The sequence below is a fragment of the Tupaia chinensis genome, unplaced genomic scaffold (genome assembly GCF_000334495.1).
Source record: "Tupaia chinensis unplaced genomic scaffold, TupChi_1.0 Scaffold000281_1, whole genome shotgun sequence".
NCBI lineage: Eukaryota > Metazoa > Chordata > Mammalia > Scandentia > Tupaiidae > Tupaia > Tupaia belangeri.
The window spans coordinates 4494902-4517578 of record NW_006159764.1 but is presented as its reverse complement, the minus strand read 5'-3'; the positions used below and the strand labels follow the sequence as shown (position 1 = coordinate 4517578).

The following is a 22677-nucleotide window of genomic DNA, read 5'->3' as shown; positions in this document are numbered from 1 at the left end:
CTCTGTCTTTCTGGGGAGTGCACGTGCCCTATAGCAAAAACCTCTCCAAAAAAAAAAAAGAAAGGTCATTTTAAAAATGCTCTGGGAAATTGATGTTAATTATACTTCTTTTTTTTTTTTTTTTAGAGGTTTTTGCTATAGGGCACGTGCACTCCCCAGAAAGACAGAGAGACAGAAAGCAAGAAATCACCCCCCCAGGGGGGATGGTCATGCCGCAATCCCTTCTCCTCCATTCTCCTCTTGGGATCTTGGGCATGCACGCACACATGCCCGGCATGAATTTTAATCCACTGGGTCCGGGACACGAACCTCTGTCTACTATGTAGGAGTCCAGTGACATAGCCATTACGCTAACTGCTGGTTCCTTAATTACACTTCTTAATTGAGAGATTTTTTATTTTCTTCTCTTTTATATTTATTTCTTTCTGTGTGTGACAGAAAGAGAGAGAGAAGTATCTCACCTACCAAGTCTCTGCTGTGATATTCCTCTAGGCTTTCCCAGCCATCTAGGACCTGGGAACTGGAGTGGTAGATCTGGAAACTGAACCCTGATCTTCTTCTATATGGCTTCCAGCATTGTGGAATGTTCCACTACTACTGGGCCATAGTTGGTCTGAGGCATGTTTTCCTAGATTGGTGACAGTGATTGGTTCTGACCAATTTGGTCCAACCAGAGTGGAATCCTGAACAGTTGGTATATTAATAATTTATAAGTAGCTGTAAGAAGAGAGAATCCCTTTCTAGTGAAAACCGATTTAAGCTACATAGCATTCTTGCAATCTGTATTTTACCAGAAGAAAGAACCTATTACTTTGAGGAAAACTATTCCATTTTATGAAAACACTTTCTCAATGTACACTTCAGCTTTACAAAGTAAAAGCAAAATATCTTTTTGGAGACAATGTGAGGCACAAGGCACTTATCTACGCAACAGAATAGTACACATGATTTTCCTAATTGTAGATAATGATGCCTTTCCGCTGGATATACTACCTTTTAAATATTTTTGTACCTTTAAACATTTTTTGAAAGTTTATGTGTTGATTAAGGATAGAGAACACGGGCACATGAGAGAGTGAGAGAGAGAAGCCCTCTCAGCAGGGCCTTGTCAAGTTATTTCTCTTCCCAGCCCTCCAGCTTGCAAGGACCTTGGGCACACTTGGGACTCTAAACCCAGGAGTGGCCATGCAGCTTACAGCACTGCAAATCATTTCATTACCAACTGTGCCACCAAGCTGGACTTCTGTACCTTTGATATACCACTACGCTTGAAAAATACAGCTTTATCTTCTTGTGGTATGCACATACTGATGCAAATACTTAGCGATGGCAGAACAATCCTAAGAGACAAAGTTCCCCCCATTTTTTAATTTTTGTGACTCTGAAGACTCTGAGAATATAATTTCTTTTATTTTTTACATTATTAATATTACGTTGGGCTTCAAAAGGGAGTCTATTTGATTTTACACAGTGATACACAGACTACATAAGCATTAAATTATATGACAAATTGTTAACCCACTTCTTTTCTAATTTTATAACTTTTGTGCAAAGGTCTAACACTTATAAATTACCAAAATTGTGTTTAATTGTTGATATTTCTATGTATTAAATGACAGCAGAATAATCACTAATTTTCAAAATCAAAGTCTGACAATTCATTCAGCCAGATGGGAAAATATTTTCAAAATCAAAGTCTGACAATTCATTCAGAAAGATGGGAATATTACATTTTACAATAAATTTTACATATCATTTTAGTACGACTTTGATATTTAATATCTGTATTTCTGAAGTAATATATGTCTAATCTATCTTATATATGTGTAATATATATAAAACATCTAAAATGATTTATATATGTATCTATACACATAAATTTGAAGAAATTTTAGAAAGACACTCTAAAATAGGAAAATGCATATATATGGTTTTCTTCCTTTTTTAAATAAAAAAATCTTAGATTTAATACATACACTGTGGTAAGGATTGTACTAAAATGTTTTTTTCTGAATGTGTTGATATGCTTTTCTTTGTTTTTAGATTTTTTTTTTTCTTTCTGTAGAGTGCATGCACTCAGCAGAAAAAGACAAAGAAGAGAAAAAGTGAGAAATCAACCCCTGGGGGTATGGTCATGCCACAATCCCTTCTTTATTCTTCTCTTGGGATTTGAGGCATGCATGCACACATGCCAGGTGTGTTTTTCAAATTTCCAGATCTAGGGCTCAAATTATGGAGTCAGCCATGTGGGATTCAGTGCCTTAACCACTATACCACTGGCTGGCCCTGATAGGCTTTTAAAAATATACCTAGAATATATTCTTTATCCTTAGATGATATAGTCCTTGAGGGCAAATCTGTCACAATTTAAGTATATTAGAATATTTTTACTAAGGAGCCCTAGGCAGAAAAGTAATTAATGAGTATAGTTCACTGTTAGAACTAATGTTAAAGTGAATACAAATCTCAGACAAAATTGAAATACAAATTGCCATATCTTCTCAATGTCCCTTGTCTTTTAATTTTCAATATGAATTCATCATTATGTGTCTAACCTTCAAAGACATGACTGATTGATTCTGAGTGCAAACGGAGTGCCCGATTTATTCTGGGCATTGATAACACTTTAGTAAATAAAATCTATGCAGCCCCTCCCTCTCAAAGTTTACATTCTATGAGGTGAAAAATTAAATAAGTATATATTGCGGGGTTATTTTTCATGTAAATACTGTTGGAAGAATCAGAAAAAATCTCTAGCATTGTACTGTTTTGATAAGGTGGTTACAGAAGACCCACAAATCACACTGAACACAGAACTGAATAAAGTAAGGGGAAAAAACATGCAGCTATCTGGGTAGAAATGATTTCTTGGGACCAGCAGTTAGAAATGATTTCTTGGGACCCGGTGGCTTAAACTCACGCCAGGCGCGTGTGCGTGCGTGCCCAAGATCCCGAGAGGAGAACGGAGGAGAAGGGATTGTGGCATGGCCATCCTCCCTGGGGGGTGATTTCTCATTTTCTATCTCTCTGTCTCTCTCTGTCTGGCGAGCGCACGCGCTCTATAGCAAAAACCTCTCCCCCCCAAAAAAAAATGATTTCTTATAGGAAGAATAAAAAATAAAAATATCATAAAATGGAACAATATCAAGAATGGTTAATATTCAGCAAGGCCTGATAACAGACAGTGCTAAAATATGTTGCCATCCAAATTGTTATACATCTACCTGGTCATTAGTGTTTAAATTTCAGTTGAGCTACTATAGTTTAAGACAATGTTTAGCTTTTATGTGATATAGTTGTGTTTTTTAAGATGTTGCTTACAGTGAAAAATATAACAAATTGATTAACCTTTTTAAAGAATTCTAAGCTTGAAATAATTTTTGATAGCCATTTTTAAATGGTATCTGAATATGTATGCACATATATTCAGTTATTGATTTAGTGAATTCACGCAACAAATGTGTATACACATGTATATGTATGACCATACATTTTATATGTGTGGATATATACCTATGGGTGTATATACTTTATCAGCAAACTAAGTCCAACTATTCACAGTCAATGCAACCAGAGGGAGTGACTGGAGAAGAAAGGAGTTTATTTCTGCAACCAGGTTACAGGAAGACAGTCGGAAACACACTAAACTGTCTTGAAAAGCTCAACGTGTGGTCAATAGTTATAGAGAAAAGCATCTGCAAATCATTCCTCTCTTCAGCCAATCAAAACCAGTTGCTTTGGGATCAGCAGATGACGTAATGGTTACATGGCTGGACTACCACGTGGTCGACCATGGTTCAAGTCCTGGACCCAGTGGCTTAAAATTCATGTGAGTGTGTATGCATGCATGTCCAAGATCCCAAAAGGAAAATGGAGGAGAAGGGATTGCAGCATAACAATCTCCTCTGGGGGTGATTTCTCACTTTCTGTCTCTCTGTCTCTCTGGAAAGCACATGAGCCTTATACCAAAATTCTCTCTTAAAAAAAAAAAAAGAAACTCAATTGCTTTATCCTGATTCTTGTTTTTCTTTAAATGCCCATTCCTGGTTTCTCATCTACCATTCCTCAAAATAGATTTCTCCATGACTCAGCACTTGGTCAGATTGTTCCTGTTGGAAGCCTCTCTTAATTTCAAAATGGCCACGGTCCTATCAAACCTCAAGCTGGCCTGCTTCGTACATACTTAAAATATTTGCTGGTATGTCATAGTACTCTCCAATACTTTTCTTATCAGTTGAACATTTGGAATACCAAGCTTTTAAGCACAATAATGATTATGGGTGCTTTGCTTTTTGGCTTGACTTTTTATGCTTTGTCTATACATTAGACACAGTTATGACCCAGGCAGCCAACAGTGTTTCTCAAAATTGACTCTGGAATTAGAGACGGGAGCAAAGTTCAATCTGATATGCTAGGCCTGAGAATGTCTGAGTCAATCATAAATGAGAATGAGAAGTAACTAAGTATTTCTTTATATTTATTTTTATCACAGCAATATCATATCATATATAATATGATATATGAAAGAGGCCACCATCTTAACAGTTAAAATGCATGGATCTGGGGACCAGCAGTTAGCATATTGGCTATGTTGCTGGACTCCCATGCAGTTGACCATGGTTCGAGTCTGGACCCAGTGCCTTAAACTGATGCCGGCACATGTGCATGCATGCCCAAGATCCCAAGAGGAGAATGGAGGAGAAGGGATTGTGGCATGGTCATCCTCCCCGGGGGGTGATTTCTCACTTTCTGTCTCTCTGGTAAGCACACGCGCCCTATAGCAGAAACCTCTCAAAAGAAAAAGAAAAGAAAAAAAAAGAAAGGAAAGAAAAGAAAAGAAGAGAAAAGAAAAAGAAAAAAGAAAAAAAGTGTATAGATCTAAACAAAATAAAAATAGGAAAATGTCTAACTCCTAGTCACTCAATTACGGCTCTGGTGTGACTTGGTCTTTTGTATTTCTCTAAAAAATAGGAGTCTTATTCCAATTTCCTTTGATCTCCCGTGACTATGGGTTTGCTTCTCTCCACAGATTCTCTTTGTATTCCTTCCCTCCTTCTATCATTCTTCATGCTGAGTGTTTCATATTCAGTTTCCCTAAGAAAGTAAGTTTACTATTGGGTCAGTCAATCGATTTTAAATATAGAGGAACTGTGGGGCTGAGGTTGGGTCATTGATCTCACCTTTGTTGAGCTTATGTACAGTTGTCTTTGCCTAGCATGCTGATGTCTTATCTACTTCCTTGTTTTTTGTAACAAGAGTATGGTATGAGCTAAGACATGGCCCATCCGTAGAAATAACAGGCTGACTGCTGACATAAACTGGGGGCATTAAACCTAATAGACATGGATTCTGCCTTGTCGGCTCTTCTTGTTGGCTGGCCATGGAGGTTGGTGATTACACCATGATTTCTGTGCTCAATTGTTGCATGAATTAATAGGCTGGGACCCAAACCCTGCCCTGGGGGAGAAGTGCGGTAACGTATGGTGGGACCACGAGAGCATTTGTGAATATTCTCTGTGGTTTTTTGACCTACAGCATTGTTCACAAATACTCATTCTGATCTTGCCCCATGTGAGAAAATTTTTGATGAAAGTCAATGAAAACAGTATGAGAAAAGTTCTTGTTTCATGGAAGGTGGCTAGGATTTTTCTGGTCATACTTATGGAGTTTACTTGTAAAAGTAGAAGGTAGTATCAGACGAGGTCAGCTCATGGGTAATATCTACAAACTAGCAGCCCTCCGGAGTGGCAGGTCCAACAGGCAAAAATAAAGAAAAACAATTCAGAAACTAACAGACAATATAGATGTATTCCTGCAGCAAATTGAAGAATTGGGATCCAAAGAAAAGGTAGAAGGAATCCAGGGAATGAAGACATTAGTAGAACAGTTAAAAGAAGAGAGGGAATTGCTTGGATCCATGACCTCAACAATTGAAAGTTTCGCTGCCCAAGAAAAACAAATGGCATTTTGTGGCAATCCAGACCTTTTTGATAGTCAGAGATGCACGGTCCTGGGTGAATGACTATTGGATGGAAAAACAGCATATGGGCTTTGTCAGCATTAGAGATTCTGTAGAAGATTTGACAGGAAAATGAAGAAAACTAACTGAAGAACCTGATCATGATGAGTGTTTACAGAACAAGAAGAAAGGGAAGCAAGAGAGAAAGAGCAGGAGAGAGACAGGGAAGAAAGAGAAAGGAAAATAGAAGAGAAAGAGAAAGAAAGAGAAAGAGAGGGAATCCAGACAAAGAAGAAAAAGAAGTCATTCGGGAAGTAGGCAATCAAGCCTGACTTCTAACCGAAGATGTGGTAATTCTCAGGTCCATGTGTGGTCACATGGTAGAGAAAGAAGGCAAAGCAGTAGAGATCTAGGAAGAAGCAAAAACCTTGACAGGTCCAAAAGAAAACATAGATCTCACAGTCAGGATGGAAGAAGTTCAAAAGCCAGGACTGAAAGTCACATAAATGCAGGAGCAAAAGTTGGGACAGAGAACAAGACAGACAATCCAAGAAAAAGGAAGAGGAGATCTGATCCAAAAAAAAAAAGAGGAGTGTGAAGTCTAGTAGTTGAGAAAAACAGAGCGAAGACGTAAGTCTTGACTTGAAAATGATGCCAAGAATAAGGTCAATGGGACCAGTGAAGATATTAAATCTGAAGGGGACAGTCCAATTAAAACTGATCTGGTAAGACCTCAGATCAAACATCAGTTGACCTTATGTGTTTAGATATATTTCTGGGTTCTCTTTTTATTCCATTGATCTATATTTCTGTTTTTATTCTAGCAGCATCATATTTTGATTACTATAGCTTTGTAATATAATTTTAAATTAGAAAATGTGATGCCTCCAACTTCGTGTTGTTTTATTTAGTATTGCTTTGGCTTTCTGGGATTTTATGAAGTACCATACAAATTTTAAAATATTTTTTTTCTATTTCTGTGAAGAATGCCATTGAAATTTTGATAATTATTGCATTAAGCCTGTAAATTTCTTTGGCTAGTGTGAACATTTTCTTTTCTTTCTTTATTTATTTACTTTTTTTATTTTTTTCTTTTTTTGGAGAGGTTTTTTTTCTATAGGGCGCGTGCGCTCGCCAGAGAGAGAGAGACAGAGATAGAAAGCGAGAAATCACCCCCCGGGGGGGATGGCCACGCCGCAATCCCTTCTCCTCCATTCTCCTCTTGGGATCTTGGGCACGCTCGCACATGCGCCGGGTATTAGTTTAAGCCACTGGGTCCAGGACTTGAACCGCAGTCGACTACGTGGGAGTCCAGCGACATAGCCATTACGCTAACTGCTGGTCCCTTTACTTTTTTGAACTGCTACAGGGAGCATGCATTCGCTGGAGGGTGACAGAAAAAGAGACAGGGAAATGAGAACCCATCCCCCCAACCCCGGTGAGGGATGACTACTCTACAATCTTTTCTCCATTTCTCCTTTTGGGATTTTGAGTATACATGTATATGCAAACAGTGTGATTACCAAGCTGCCAGATCTGGACTCAAAACTACACAGTAAGCCATTTGTGATCCAGCCCACCAGCTGGCCCCAGAGTGTTGCTTCTTACTATTAGAATTAATAAGGCAGTGGTGAGGATTTGCATTAAAATACAACCAAATGCAAAATAAGAAAAAGGATTAATAAGGTTTGGTTTAAAAGGACACTGAAGAAAAGAAAGTTTATGTCATTACCCTGGTTTTTCAAGGGCTCCATAATTACTCTATCTGGTCCCAAAAGAGGCTTAAAAAGAAGTTGCTGGAATCTTCAGGGAGAGCTTCAGTTTACTGGAGGTGACATGGCAGAAATGAAGTCAAGGAAATATTTATCTCTACGATTCATTGCGGGGCTACGTGGTTAATCTCTTTTTTTCAAAAATACACAGTGATCACCTTGAAAACACGTGTCGACATTTTCAGAGCCTAAGTGCCTGACACACAGAGGGTTTTAATTTAACATCTGTGGACAGAGGGGAGTGGGATGAGAAAAGGGGAGAGCGAGTCAAGATGGAATATAAGTAATGCATCCTTAATAAGCAATTATTAACACACAGCTCTCTGAATAACTGTCTATGTTCTGCTGCAATATCGCAATATGCCCTCCAGGACTTCATTTTAAGTGTTTCATCTTCTAAATAATATTTTTTACTTATTTTTAGTGATCCCTGAAGACATGGGGGCGGGGAATAAAATTGTTTTGAGCTCATTAAAAAACCATCTAAATCTGAGGCCAAAGATATTATTAGAGGCTCATAATTGTTTTTGCCAAGGGGCCTTGAAGGGTTATATAAGTAAAATCTTTTGAATTTGTTCACTTTACTTGAGATAAAATAAAAAGTATTATTTTCCCCTTTTGTTCGGGATGACTTCCAAAAGAAGCTTTATTGGCTTGGAACTAAAACTAAAACAACCTTAACTATTTTACACCTTCATCCATAACAACCTTTTACCATCACTGAGCATGGTGAAACCCACTTCTGAATACAGAAAGCTAGATTTTTAAATTGGTTCTCGGGCACTTTCAAGTCTCTCTGCCTGAGGAATAGGACTTTGGACTAGATTTAATATGCACATGCAGGAGACCAGATTTTCTTTTTCTTCTAGAATAAGATTAGTAAAAGTTTCTGCCATTCAACTATATCCTATTAAGATCTCAAAAAGAGAAAATGAGCAATAAGTGGTGATGACCAGTGAATAAATGGGTAAAAGAGGCTTACCTCCATTTATTTAGGGTATACGACTTATGCCAACCAGAGGCCGTTCTCTCAGTGTTATGTAAGAGACTCAGGTCTTGATTATGTAAAGACATCGCCAAGGTTGTCTTCTTTAATAAAGTACATTTTTTGTTTGACTATAAAGATGAGAAAAAAAATACTTGAAAAAAAGTTATCATAGTATAGTCTAAACAATGTACCAGTTGCTTCCAGGTGCTTTGTGGAAGATTAAAGAGACATTTAAATATTTGAAATTGTGTCTACAATAGGACTGTTTTAAACTTCAGAATAAATCATATGATTATGAGGAAGAATAGAAAACTTAGCATCTTCCACATTCTCAGAAATAGGAAGCTATTAACCTTGTTATTTACTTCAAAATGAGCTATTAAAATAAATCGATCTTCCAGACAGCACATAGTAATTAAAGTGTAATTGTTACACCATTCTAGGTGTCTACGGATACTAAGATTATGCTCTATGTGGTCCAATTTATTTTTTAATAATGGTTGCCTAGTAGTTATCAAATATGTGACTATTTTCTCACCGGTTAGCTGTGTGTATGCTATTTATGGGGCCCACATAGGCACAGATATCCTGACTGTGAGTCAGCAGAGACAGTCGTACTTTGCAGTATTTCCAATCTGACTTTATTGTCTTTACTATTCAAATAACAAACAAGACTAACCTTGTCCTAAAATCTACCATAAATTTAATTTGTTTCTATTATCCATTGTTAGATTAAAAAAAGCAAATAAAGTATTCCAAAATGTGATGGCTTAACACAATGGGAACATTCATTTTCCTCAAGCATCTGTAATTGGGCAACCCTTCTTGGGAATAGCTCTTCTCTGGCCCATTCAGCATCAGAAGCTTGGAGGCTGAGGGGTGAGGTCCTCAGAGCCTCACTTACTTGTCTGGTACTTGATGCTGTTGATCAGCTGAAGTTGCCACCAGAATCTCTACATGTCTTTAACATGTGGCAGCATGGCTTCTTCACAGCATGTGACTGAGAGCAACAAGTAAACATGACCTCAGGTGAGAAAACTATGTGGAGGATGTGCTACATTCTGTTTTACAGCCTGGTCTCCAAAGTCAGTATGTGTCATTTCCACTGATTTCTATTTACTAGAAGACAGTTACTGAGGTTAGCTAATATTTAAGAGCAGGGATATTAGGTTGTGCACTTATTCATTAATTAATTCATTTATTTATTTATTGTTTTTTGATTTGCTATTGGACATTTACACTCACCAGAGAGACAGAGTGAGAGAAAGTGAGAAAGTAGGTCACCTGGTCTGTAACTTGAAACACTCTTGGCCCTATGGAAGTCCAGCCTTGACCACAGTACACTTGCTGGTGCATAGACTGTGCATTTAAAGAACATGTAGAGGAGCCAACAGATGTCATGATGGTTAAGATGTTGGACTCCCACTGGGCTGACAGCGTTTCAAGTCCCAGACTAGGTGGCTTACTTTCTCACTTTCTCTCTGACTCTCTTTCTGTCTGGAGAGCACACATGCCCTATAGCAAATTAAATAATAATAATAATAATCAATATAATTAGATTAAAATTATTTTTAAAAAATTTAAAAATAAAGCTTGTTAGGACAGGATGAATATGAGTGCAATCATATTTGAAAAATACAATTTCTCATCATCTCTTTTTCTTAAGTTCACTGACTTATCCTAAGGGTACACTGCTATCTTTTCTTTCACCTCATTTTTTTTTTCATTTAGTAGACAGAACAATAATTTATCATGTTCTAATTACTTTGGGTAACAAGAAAGACTTTTCTGAAAAAAATTCCAGTAAAACTACTTGCTGTCCAACAAAAATAAAGCTACATTTTATAAGTGGCCCAACTCAGTTGGAGAAAACCATTATAACATTTTGGAAATGGCATTACTTCTTTCCTTCACCTCTGATGTCTTAGTTGCAAAATATTTATTATAAATATTCTCTCTCTCTCTCTCTCTCTCTCTATATATATATATATATATATATATATATATATATACACACACACACATATATATACACACACACACACACACACAAGCAAAATGTTCACTGAAATAAACCAAAGATGAGAATAAAATGTAATAGCAATAAAATAGCATTCCCAGGGTTATAAGTTGGTCAATCATTGTCCTCTGTAAACCAGTCCTTATTCTGTACTTCTTTTTTCAGATTTTTTTTTTTTTGATTACCAGAGGGACAGAGAGAGACAGAGAGAAAGTGAAAACTCTCCCCTCAGGGAGGATGGCCGCGCTGCAATCCTTTCTCCTCCATTCTGCTCTTGGGATTTTGGACACACGTGCACACATACCCAGCATGATTTTCAAGTGACTGGGTTTGGAACTTGAACAATGGTTGACTACATGGGAGTCCAGTGACATAACCATTACACCATCTGCTGTTCCCAGTTTCCACTTTTAAAAGAGATTTACGTAAGTGTCTTTTTAGGCTGATAATGAAATTACTTTAATTTTAAAGTTATTTTTTTCAGGAATATTCCAAACGGATAATCTTTGTTTTTTTCTCGTCACTTGTAGCTGTGGTGAAAGGCTGCTCTCATATAAATGAATAAGAGAAGGCATCATAAAAGATTTATTTCTGCTGCCCCATTTTTCTTATTTATTTTCTTACATTCTACCCATTTACCATGAGCTTCCTCACATTTCAAAAACAGCTAGTCGTCTTTGAGAACAAATTGTGCTATTTACTTCTGTCCTTAGAGAAAACGAATGGTTTCATTGGTGAGATGTCCAGAGCAATAAGGAAAACTTGTGCTATGTATTCCCAACAGAAAAAATAGATCTTCTGTAAATAACTCCCAGCACTACCATGGCAGGTCTTAGAACTGTACGGAGTTATATATTTTTTTCTTTATATAACTTTAAAATCTTCAAAAAAATCAACAGAATGCTATTATGCATATGCATAGGTTTGCCACAAAGACATGGAAACCGAACATTCATAGCAACCAAAGCATTAGTTATATTTCTATAAATTTAGTGCACACACATACAAAGACACTGAGTTCAACTTTAACGACAGCAAATACTTTAGGTTAATTTGAGAGCTACTAAACAATATTAAAAGAAAAAGAATTTTCTTTACAGTTCAGAGTGAGTTCATCATAAAGTCCAATACAATTCTCTAGTGCACCTTATTTCAGTCTTAATTATGCTTCAAAGTTATTACGGTGTATACAAAAATGTTAAATTATATTATCATAACACTCGTCTTTTGGTATTATATAAAATACAATATGCTAAGCATGTTTCTTTCTTTCTATGCTATCCCTTCAAATTATATTCTAGCATAAAGTAATTACATTATAAATAGCTTTAAGGAAAAATAAATATTTAACAAAGTGTATTACTTCTGAATTTGTTTGTTCATGCATCTTGTCAGGTTATAAATTGATATTGATCTATTTGCTCAATACCACTTCTAAATTTACCAAAGATTATTTATTAAACTCTAATTTGTCCTTAATTCTATATCAGAGGGAAAGTATTTTTACAAATTTTACTACAAAACTATTTGAGAAACTGACATAGTTCCCAACTTGATCAAAAAGCGTAGAAACATCTTTTCTTTGAGTTAAAAAAGACCTTATTTTCACCGAAACCTCTTGTTTTCCTACAGGCTCTGATGCTCCCTCTGCCTTTGAGATTTTCAAGTCATGATTATCCTGCAACAATATCTTCCCTCCTGAGCTGTGCAAAGGGGCACAAAGGAGATTAGCAGATTTACCTACAGGAAGCAGATTTAAATAAGGTTTCTTTGTATTCTTCCAGATTTCAAAGCCTGAATTTCCCAAAAGTCTGTATCAATTTTATTTGAAAAATGAGTTAATATTCTTTTGAATCTGTTTATATGGGTCAACAAGTTCTAGTAGAACGAATCACTCTAAAAAAAAATTCTCTGTGACTTTCTGAAATGAGGTCTTTCAGATGCATTTTTACTTACAAGATGAAATTTAGAATGTAGTCTTGACTTACTTGTTTTATCCTATAAAAATATCATAGCAATAAAAATTTCATCTTCATAATCATGTACTGAGCTATTACTGTGAATGTATGTGTATGTTTCAGACAAAGGGAAAACTTGAGTGTGAGGTATCTGATTATATTCAGCTTGTGTTGACTGAAGAGTAATATTAATACGGTCTCATACAATCACAGATTTCAGAGAGAATGAAGAGTCTCTCAGGGAAAGGAGCCAGAACATGGTCCACCCTCAAGAGCTTCAGTAGAGAATAATGCCATCGTGGCTTGTGTCCTTTCTGTTCTGCTTTTGAAGCTATGATCTCAACTTATTAAATGATTATTGAAATTACTCTTCAAGAGAAAATATGAAATGCAGTTAAGACTATAATGAGTGCATGTATTTCTATGCCTCATATTATTATTTCTGACAGAGAGTGTCTTTTATGGTGAAGCCATTAGTTTTAAAACCCAGAATTAGTTTCTTTCATGTCTGTCTCCTTTCCAATCAGTCAGTAATAGAAAATGTTGTGTCCCTGGTCATTTGAATTGTGAAGAGAGCAATTATTTTGGAAACAGAAGTGCTAGAGAGATTTCTGGACTGAATGGAGATAAAGCTTGCTGTTACCCATGTCGGATTACATCAAGGTACTCGGCATCATACAGTTTAAAAGGATAATGGATCTTGATTCATTTTGACATATGTGTCTGGCCTGAATATAATCTGCGATGTGTGTCATGCTGTCTCTCAAATTTAATGGAACACCTTGCTTCCTTGGGAGTGGTAAAGTATGCTTCATAAGCTTCCCCAGCTGCATTATGTTGTTTCTGGTGAAATTATGACAAGAGACATCAAATTTATCCTAATAAGTGAGATTATTGCATGAGGGACTTTGGCTGTTGGGCGGAGAAGTAGAGAAAGCATTGGCCTTATATTGCAAAGAATTCGAGCTTGAAATTAATTATAAATTCCAAACCCTGATATAATCTGGTAATCACATTTTGATAAGAAGAAGACTGTAATGTAACTGGAATAAAAAGACACTGTAGGACTCCATCCAGGTGGCATTTTATGTGCGGCAAAGAAGAAAAAGAAAAAGAGATTCCTTCTGACTTCAATTCTGTGAGTATCCACGGTTTGATTTAGTAGTCATGTGAGAATAGCATTCACAATTCAGAGTGTTATGTGTACCATTCAGACTTAAATTAGGATCACATTATGCCACTCAAAATGTTTGGTGCTGACTTACTTTTTAATTTTGGTTTTGAATAACATTGATTTCAGAAAGTTTCAAAAGTTTACCAAGAACTCATATATTTTCTTCTAAGATTCACCAGTTGAAAACTTTTTAAAAAAATTATTGGGGCCCAGACAAAGGGAAAACTTGAGTGTGAGGTATCTGATTATATTCAGCTTGTGTTGACTGAAGAGTAATATTAATACGGTCTCATACAATCACAGATTTCAGAGAGAATGAAGAGTCTCTCAGGGAAAGGAGCCAGAACATGGTCCACCCTCAAGAGCTTCAGTAGAGAATAATGCCATCGTGGCTTGTGTCCTTTCTGTTCTGCTTTTGAAGCTATGATCTCAACTTATTAAATGATTATTGAAATTACTCTTCAAGAGAAAATATGAAATGCAGTTAAGACTATAATGAGTGCATGTATTTCTATGCCTCATATTATTATTTCTGACAGAGAGTGTCTTTTATGGTGAAGCCATTAGTTTTAAAACCCAGAATTAGTTTCTTTCATGTCTGTCTCCTTTCCAATCAGTCAGTAATAGAAAATGTTGTGTCCCTGGTCATTTGAATTGTGAAGAGAGCAATTATTTTGGAAACAGAAGTGCTAGAGAGATTTCTGGACTGAATGGAGATAAAGCTTGCTGTTACCCATGTCGGATTACATCAAGGTACTCGGCATCATACAGTTTAAAAGGATAATGGATCTTGATTCATTTTGACATATGTGTCTGGCCTGAATATAATCTGCGATGTGTGTCATGCTGTCTCTCAAATTTAATGGAACACCTTGCTTCCTTGGGAGTGGTAAAGTATGCTTCATAAGCTTCCCCAGCTGCATTATGTTGTTTCTGGTGAAATTATGACAAGAGACATCAAATTTATCCTAATAAGTGAGATTATTGCATGAGGGACTTTGGCTGTTGGGCGGAGAAGTAGAGAAAGCATTGGCCTTATATTGCAAAGAATTCGAGCTTGAAATTAATTATAAATTCCAAACCCTGATATAATCTGGTAATCACATTTTGATAAGAAGAAGACTGTAATGTAACTGGAATAAAAAGACACTGTAGGACTCCATCCAGGTGGCATTTTATGTGCGGCAAAGAAGAAAAAGAAAAAGAGATTCCTTCTGACTTCAATTCTGTGAGTATCCACGGTTTGATTTAGTAGTCATGTGAGAATAGCATTCACAATTCAGAGTGTTATGTGTACCATTCAGACTTAAATTAGGATCACATTATGCCACTCAAAATGTTTGGTGCTGACTTACTTTTTAATTTTGGTTTTGAATAACATTGATTTCAGAAAGTTTCAAAAGTTTACCAAGAACTCATATATTTTCTTCTAAGATTCACCAGTTGAAAACTTTTTAAAAAAATTATTGGGGCCAGCAAGTGGCATGGTGGTTGGGGTACTAGACTCCAATATGGCCAACCATGATTTGAGTCTCAGACCTGGCAGCTTGCATTCTGACCTCCCATCACCCATCTCTCTCTCATGACTCTCGCAAGTTTAAAAAATAATAATAATGATAAATAAAATAAAATACATAATTCCAACAAATTATTGCCAGCAGATATGTGCACATACGTGAAAAACAGAGAGAGAGAGACATGCTCACACTGCAACCCTCCCCTCCCACCATACATGACAAGTATTTTAAAGAGCCAAATGCTCTTTTTTTATGTACAGAAAAGTGTAATTATTATTAAATTTAACTTTAATGTGGCATTTAATTAAATATTATTTCATCTTATATTGTTTTTTATTTCTTATCACCAATTATTTTCAGCTTGTTTTGTACTTTTTATTTTGATTGATACAATATTATTATTTAATAGTATTATCCAGTGAAATATTATGATCTAATTTTCTAATGTATAGTTTATATATAAGAAAAGGATTTTTAGGGAAAGCTTTGACAGTCTCTGAATCTCCTCTGCCTCCTTCCCTGTGATGGGGAAGACTTTTGCTTTCAACTTAAGCCTGGGGAAAATACTGAACACTACACTCAGAGAATTTGATTTCTGTCTTGGAGCATCTAGATTATGTTCAGGAAATCTAAATGCTTCAGAATGGTGCCTACTCAATGGTCTAAGGATAAAGTTATTGAGTTGTAAACTGTCAATGCTTCCAAATTTTTGTTTTGTGGGGTGAGAAGGACGTGGGAAAGAAAGAATATTTGTGTGATTCTTACTGATTACATGTGAATTAGTCATACAGAGAAAAAAGGATGTTGTGTGGTATTCCAACCAAGACGGCTACCTAGAGGTCAAGGAGCTCTTAGTAAACAAAATAAAACAAAACAAACACACACACAAACAAAAAATGATACTGAAGGAAGCAACTGTTAAATGGAGAACAAGAAAAACAAAAAAGCTGAAGGTGACAAGTGACCAGTGATGGGTGTCTTCAAATACTACAAAGTATTAGTCATGAGGGAAAAGACATAACTTTAAACTCTCACCAAATCCATGATAGGATCAGTCAATAAATGCTGTTTTTTTTTCCCTTTATTTATTTATTTATTTTTTGCTATAGGGTGCATGCGCTCACCAGAGAGACAGAGATAGACAGAGATATAGAAAGCGAGAAATCATCTCCCTAGAGGGGATGGCCACGCCACAGTCCCTTCTCCTCCATTCTTCTCTTGGGATCTTGGGCACTCTCACACATGTGCCCAGCGTGAGTTTTAAGCCATTGGTTCCAGGACACGAACCGCGTTCGACTACATGGGAGTCCAGTGACATAGCCATTATGCTAACTGCTGGTCCCAATGCTTTTTGTTTTAAATAAATGCTTATTCTGCCCCCATCACCTTCCTATTCCAAACATAAAATACAAAAATAGCTTATCGAGTGGAGAGTAGTATAAATATTCATAGTTTTATTAGTTATACTTTCAAAAATGGAGTCAGAATTCAGCATGTGGTAAAGAATTTCCCAAAATACTCCAGTCATGTCCTGCCTCAGTACTGTTAAACCCTCTGCGCATCATAACTCATTGGCCAACTCTGTCTGAGACTGAAGCAAACTGTCTATTCTGATGTAGCTGTCTTCTGTGGTGTGGTTCACAGGCTTTGGGTGGTTATGCCACTGCTACATCTTCTGCTTTGTAGAATTGGAGCTTTGGTTGTACATTACTGCAAATCTCATTAACCCTAAATGCTCTTCTTCTTAGATCATGCTCCAATTTTATAGGCAGTTTCAAATTCCATTCTACTTTATTAGCGTTGCTGTGCTACAGTGCCTCCTTACAAAGATTTTTGTGCTGTAGAAAGTCAGTTTTCTTGAATTTTTAACCTTTCCCTTAACACTACATTAATGTAGCATTCAGCCATAGAAGAAATTTTTCCAGGGTGTATTTCTTTTCATTAGGGAAGTTTTATGTCTTTTGTACTTTTGTCCAAAAAATCAGTCTAGATGACCTTGGCCTTATCTTATTAAATTGCTACATCAAACTTACCTATACTCTTCCAATCATAAAACTTTAAGTACTGCTTTATTGAGCATTCCTCCTGATACCCTAAAGGTTGAACAAAGATAGTATGTCACGTTTCTAACCTATTATTTAGTATTCAGTTCTGTATATTTTTTCAAAGCACAGTGTGAGTCACCTGAAAGAAACCAGTAAATGTGAATTGAACGTACTGATATTTAGACTGATTATGGTCAAACGTCATTAACACGTCACAAAATAAATAGTTTCTGTGTGGGTTGAGGGCTTCAAAATGTCGTGGACACTAAGTATTTTGAAGTAAAACCAAAATCATCAATGCTTAATAGGTAACTTAGTCAATTTTGCATTAATTTATATTGAACTAGCTATTATAGTTTTCATAATTTACTTAATTTTTTAATTTCCTAAAGTCTGACCCTTTGCTTTATGCAGATGACAACCCTGTACTCCATCAAAGTATTCAGATGATTCATGTGAGTTCTCTTCATTTTTTTCTTTCCACCACAAAATTTCACTTAATTTTTCTTTTCAAAGTAAGGATTTTCTATCACTTTTATGAAAACTGTGCATTTTATTTCTCTGACTTCCTGAGTGATTTCTTTTTTCTTTTGCATTTTTTTCTATTCATCCACTATAGGGTGCATGTGCTCACCAGGGAGACAAAGGGACAGAAAGGGAGAAATCAACTCCCAGGGAAGATGGCCATGCTGCAATTCCTTCTCCTCATTCCCCTTTGGGGATTTTGGACACACATGCACATGGACCCGACATGAATTTCAAGCCTTAAGGTTCAGGACTTGAATTACAGTTGACAATGTGGGAGTTCAGTGACATAAGCATTATACCACCACTGATCCTCTAACAAGTATTTTTAAAGTGTTATCATAAATTAGTCATTGAAACTTTTTGACCAAACTCACTAATTATCATTTGCTTCTGAACCCTTGCTTCTAGGCTCCTTTCTTTACTGTTTCTAAAATGCTTCTCTTAATGTTGCTAGTCTTATTAGCCCTCATTGTCTTTGGCTACTGGAAACACTGACACTATTAGTAATTTCCTTACAGTTTGGTTCAGTTCAGCAAGTAACGATTTACCAGTTATGTTCCTAGAACTAATTTATATATATGACCACTGATATTTTTTTCCTATGTACATCTTCAGATAGCTTTGATGAATTTCAGGTTTCAGGAAAGTTAAGTATCCAATGAAACCTTAATTCTCTAGTAATTTAATTTCTCAGAAAGAAAGCTTCATCTGTGTCTTCAAGGCTGACATCTGTAAGAATACTCCCCATGATACTTTTATGGTGAGGAAATTAACTTCTTCGGGTGGACAGCTTTAATTCACACATGAGCTTTTCAATTAGGAGCGATTAAGAAAGGAAAGACTACTTCTGCACTTGCATTCCCCGGGAACATATAACATGTTCTTGTTTTCCAATATGCTGGTTTATATACTTTTAATTCGATTACCCTGAGCCTAGTCGACAACTCTTTGAAGTCCTACTTTTTTCTTAAAACAGTCAAATGCTTGCTTCCTGAAGAGATAACACATATTAAGATCAGATTATCATAAAATTTACATAAAATTGCATACTTTTAACATAAATTTAACAAGGCTTCTGAAAGTTATTTATACTAATCTCCTTGTATGGGAATCAGACATATCAGTCCATATTATCTAAAAGGTTAACCAATATCTTAAAAGCCACATTTCTCCCCTTCATGGTACAAAGATCTACAAGATAATGCCTAAATGTAGAATTTAGCAAGTACTATTTATTGATTGTATAACTTTATACGATTTGTGCCCATTTTGAGTATCTATGATCATGTTTAAATCTCAGAGTTAAGAACAAAGAAGAGCATTTGTTATTTGATTATTTGTGTATAGTCTTTTGCTTTACCTAACTCACCTCCCTTGGTATATTTAAATAAGTGGGTTACTCAGATATTTAGCACATCACAGTATTGTCTAAATTTGTGCTGACTGTGCAAGTGTCATTTAGAATTTTTTAAATGCTCACATTAAGAAACTTACATAATTGATTTGCAAATCACCCTTCATTATTCCAAGTTTAAATTAAGAAAATAATGCCTAAAGGAAATTCAGGATAAAAATCTGCTTCTTGGTCACACAATTTCTACAGGGAATCTATGTTCTCTCAATTTCTCTAGGGTATCATTGCCTTAATTTAAAGTTAAAGAAATGAAGAATCATGTCTTAAACTTACACTGCATATTTGATGAATCTGGCATTTGTTATATTTTCTTTATATAAGAAAATAAGTGCAATTTATTTTAAGAGAAGTTAATGTAGCTAATATATAAGTGAAATTCCTGAACACTGATCTAATGATCATATTTTGATAATAATCAATTGGTATTTTCCTCAAACTTAAGATAGGAAACCTAATTAACAACAAATAACATCAATTTTTATCCTTCTATTATTTCTCTTCAATAAATTTTGTCAGTTAAGTGCTGTCTCTCTTGGCATGAGATCCCAACAGCAATGACACTTGGCCACTTAGAGGTCTCTGAGACCTAAAACGCCACATTTCCCACAAATATCCTAAGTCTTAGGGAACCTGATTTGCCTTTTTAGTGACTGAAAGTAACTCAACGTAAAATGATATCTATAAATAGAAAGGAAAAAACATATGCATAAGAAATGATAAGCCATGCCACAATATTCAAGAAAAGACTAATGAGGACTAGCAACAGAAAGTGAGGGGTTGGCTAGAATGGGAGACTAGAAAGCGAGGCAGAAACAAAGGCTTGTCCTTGACATCAGACGCATGCTCCTAAAGTCTGATGACACCAGCCAAAGGTAAGAGAGCCATCCTCAATGACAGAAAAGATGTAAAATATTAAAACAATGGCCCAGGTTTGGAAAATGAAGAAATAGTAATGTCACTAAAGCTATAATATAAAGTAGATTAAATATCTTAAACCAAGCAAAAGTCCAGTCATAGAATTGAAACATGAAAATAGACTGAAGACAGTAAGATTAACTTGGTGAAAAGTCATTTAAATATCGAAAGAAATAAACTTTTCCTAACGGTATTATTGTATTCAAAGATGTCATAAGGATTCATGACTAGCTATCTATCAAATATAAATTGATACTGAGAGATAAAGACGTGTGGGATAATGAACTATTCTGATGTTAACAATTTAAACAACACAATGCATTAATAATATGAAATATGTAAGCATATGATGAAAATAAGCTATTACCCTTTTATTCAAAAAAATTTTCATTTTGGCAAAAATGTATAGCGCTGAAGACTAGTCATGGTGATACCGTGGTAGCATGCCACCCTGCAATATGAGAGCTCAGGGTTTGGTTCTCGGGTCATGCTGTATGTGCCAGGTATGTGTTCACACGCCATGATCCTGACTGTCTGGGAAGGTTGGGGAAAAATCATGGAATGAAATCTTGTTTTTCTCTTTTTCTTGTCTCTTTTTCTTCCTCTGTGAAGAATTAAACATTTTTAAAAGAGGTATAAGTCACATAAAATAAATTGTACATATGAAATGTGTAAGCTAATATTTGAGACGTGTACTGTAATCCTGTGAGACTGTCACTGCAATGAAGGGAATGCACATATCCATCATTTCCCAAAGGTTTGTAAATCTCCTTTGTAGAGACTCCTTCGTGTCACTCTGCACCCTTATTTAGTCTCCCAGCAAATACTGGTTTATTCTGTGGCTATAGATTTTTTTGCACTTTCTATAATTTAATGGGGAGACATTTATTCATTTTATAAGAGAAATTTTTCATAGGGCACTTGTGCTTGCTGGAGACACAGAGAGAGACAGAGACAGAGAAAGTGATAAATCACCTCCTCAGAGGGGTGGCCCTCCATTCTCTTGGGATTTGGGGCATGCACACATATGCACCCAGTGTGAGTTTCAAGTTGCCTATTCCAGGACTCAAACTGTGGTCGACCACATGAGGGTCCAATGATGAAACCATTATACCATCTGCTGGTCCCTAGATACTCTTTTGTATGTAGTAGTTCATAGTTGTTTTCATCTACACTTCTCTGATGATTGATAACCTTGAAAATCTTTTTCTATAAGTCTTTTATTCACCATTCATGTTTCTTTTTGTATAAAATGCTTATTTTTAAGGAATTTTAAGGCAATCAATTTATTCTATAGTGAATTTTATTAGCATTTTTCCCAAAGAATATATTTGCTTCATTGAAGTTCAATTTATTGACATAAAGTTGCTCACAATATACCCATATTGAAATTTTACTCAGTTTTGAATATATAGTGATTTTACCTCTTATCCCAGGCGTTAGTCATTAAGGGATTTTGGATTTTCTTTTTTCTTGATCATTCAGGATAGAGCTTTCCAATATTGTTAATCTTGTCTAGCAACTAGTATTTTTGTTCCACTAAATTTATTAATTTATTTGTGTAAGCTCTTTCAGCGATTTCTGCTTTTATATATATGATATCCTGTCTTCTTGTTTTTTTTATAAATTGATTCTCCTATTTCTGTTTCTTAGTGTTGACGCTAAGATTATTGATCTGAGGCCTCTCCTTTTTTCTAATGTAAGTAATGACGTGTTATGCACTATTTTTTTATAATTTATTTTTTATTATAATTTCTTTCCATCACAACACACAAATGAATTTTCCATCCAAAATACACTGTGCATTGGTTCAATCAAGCACATCAACATACATGTTCTCAGCAAATAATTTCCCAATTCTTATGTCCTGCATACCTTGCCTTTTGTTTTGCCATTCTAGATTCCCCATCCCCCTCCCTCTGCTATGACCCATCCTCCTCCCACATTGTCCCTGGCATCCACGGTTGCCCTCCATGCCTCCCCCCTCCCCATTCAAATGATCTGCCAGTGAACTTAATTAGTCTAAATATATCCAATAGTTATCACCGCTGACACATACCTATACATGAACTCAAGTCTGACTTTAGGCATAAACCCTAGTGAGTAGAAAGAGCATACTATAAAGTAGAACCCAGCTGGGCCTATACAGCTCACTGCAGTCATCAAATATGCATTTTTTTTAAATGGTACGAATAGTTTTACCATTTTTTTTTTCCTCCTGCAACTTTTCTTTTTTTTTTTTTGTTACCTAACATTCATTTCCTGAGCATCATCACAACTCACTAAATGTAACTTCCCATCTAGAATAAACTGCACAGTGACTTAATCAAGCATGTTATCATCAATAATATTCCATTTCTACTTTCATACTTATGTATACATATATG

General features: G+C 35.8%; 1 pseudogene; it reads left to right on the top strand.

The window, feature by feature from the left end:
* Positions 1-22677, top strand: part of LOC102468594 (luc7-like protein 3) — a 58378-nt pseudogene that overhangs the window by 3537 nt on the left and 32164 nt on the right.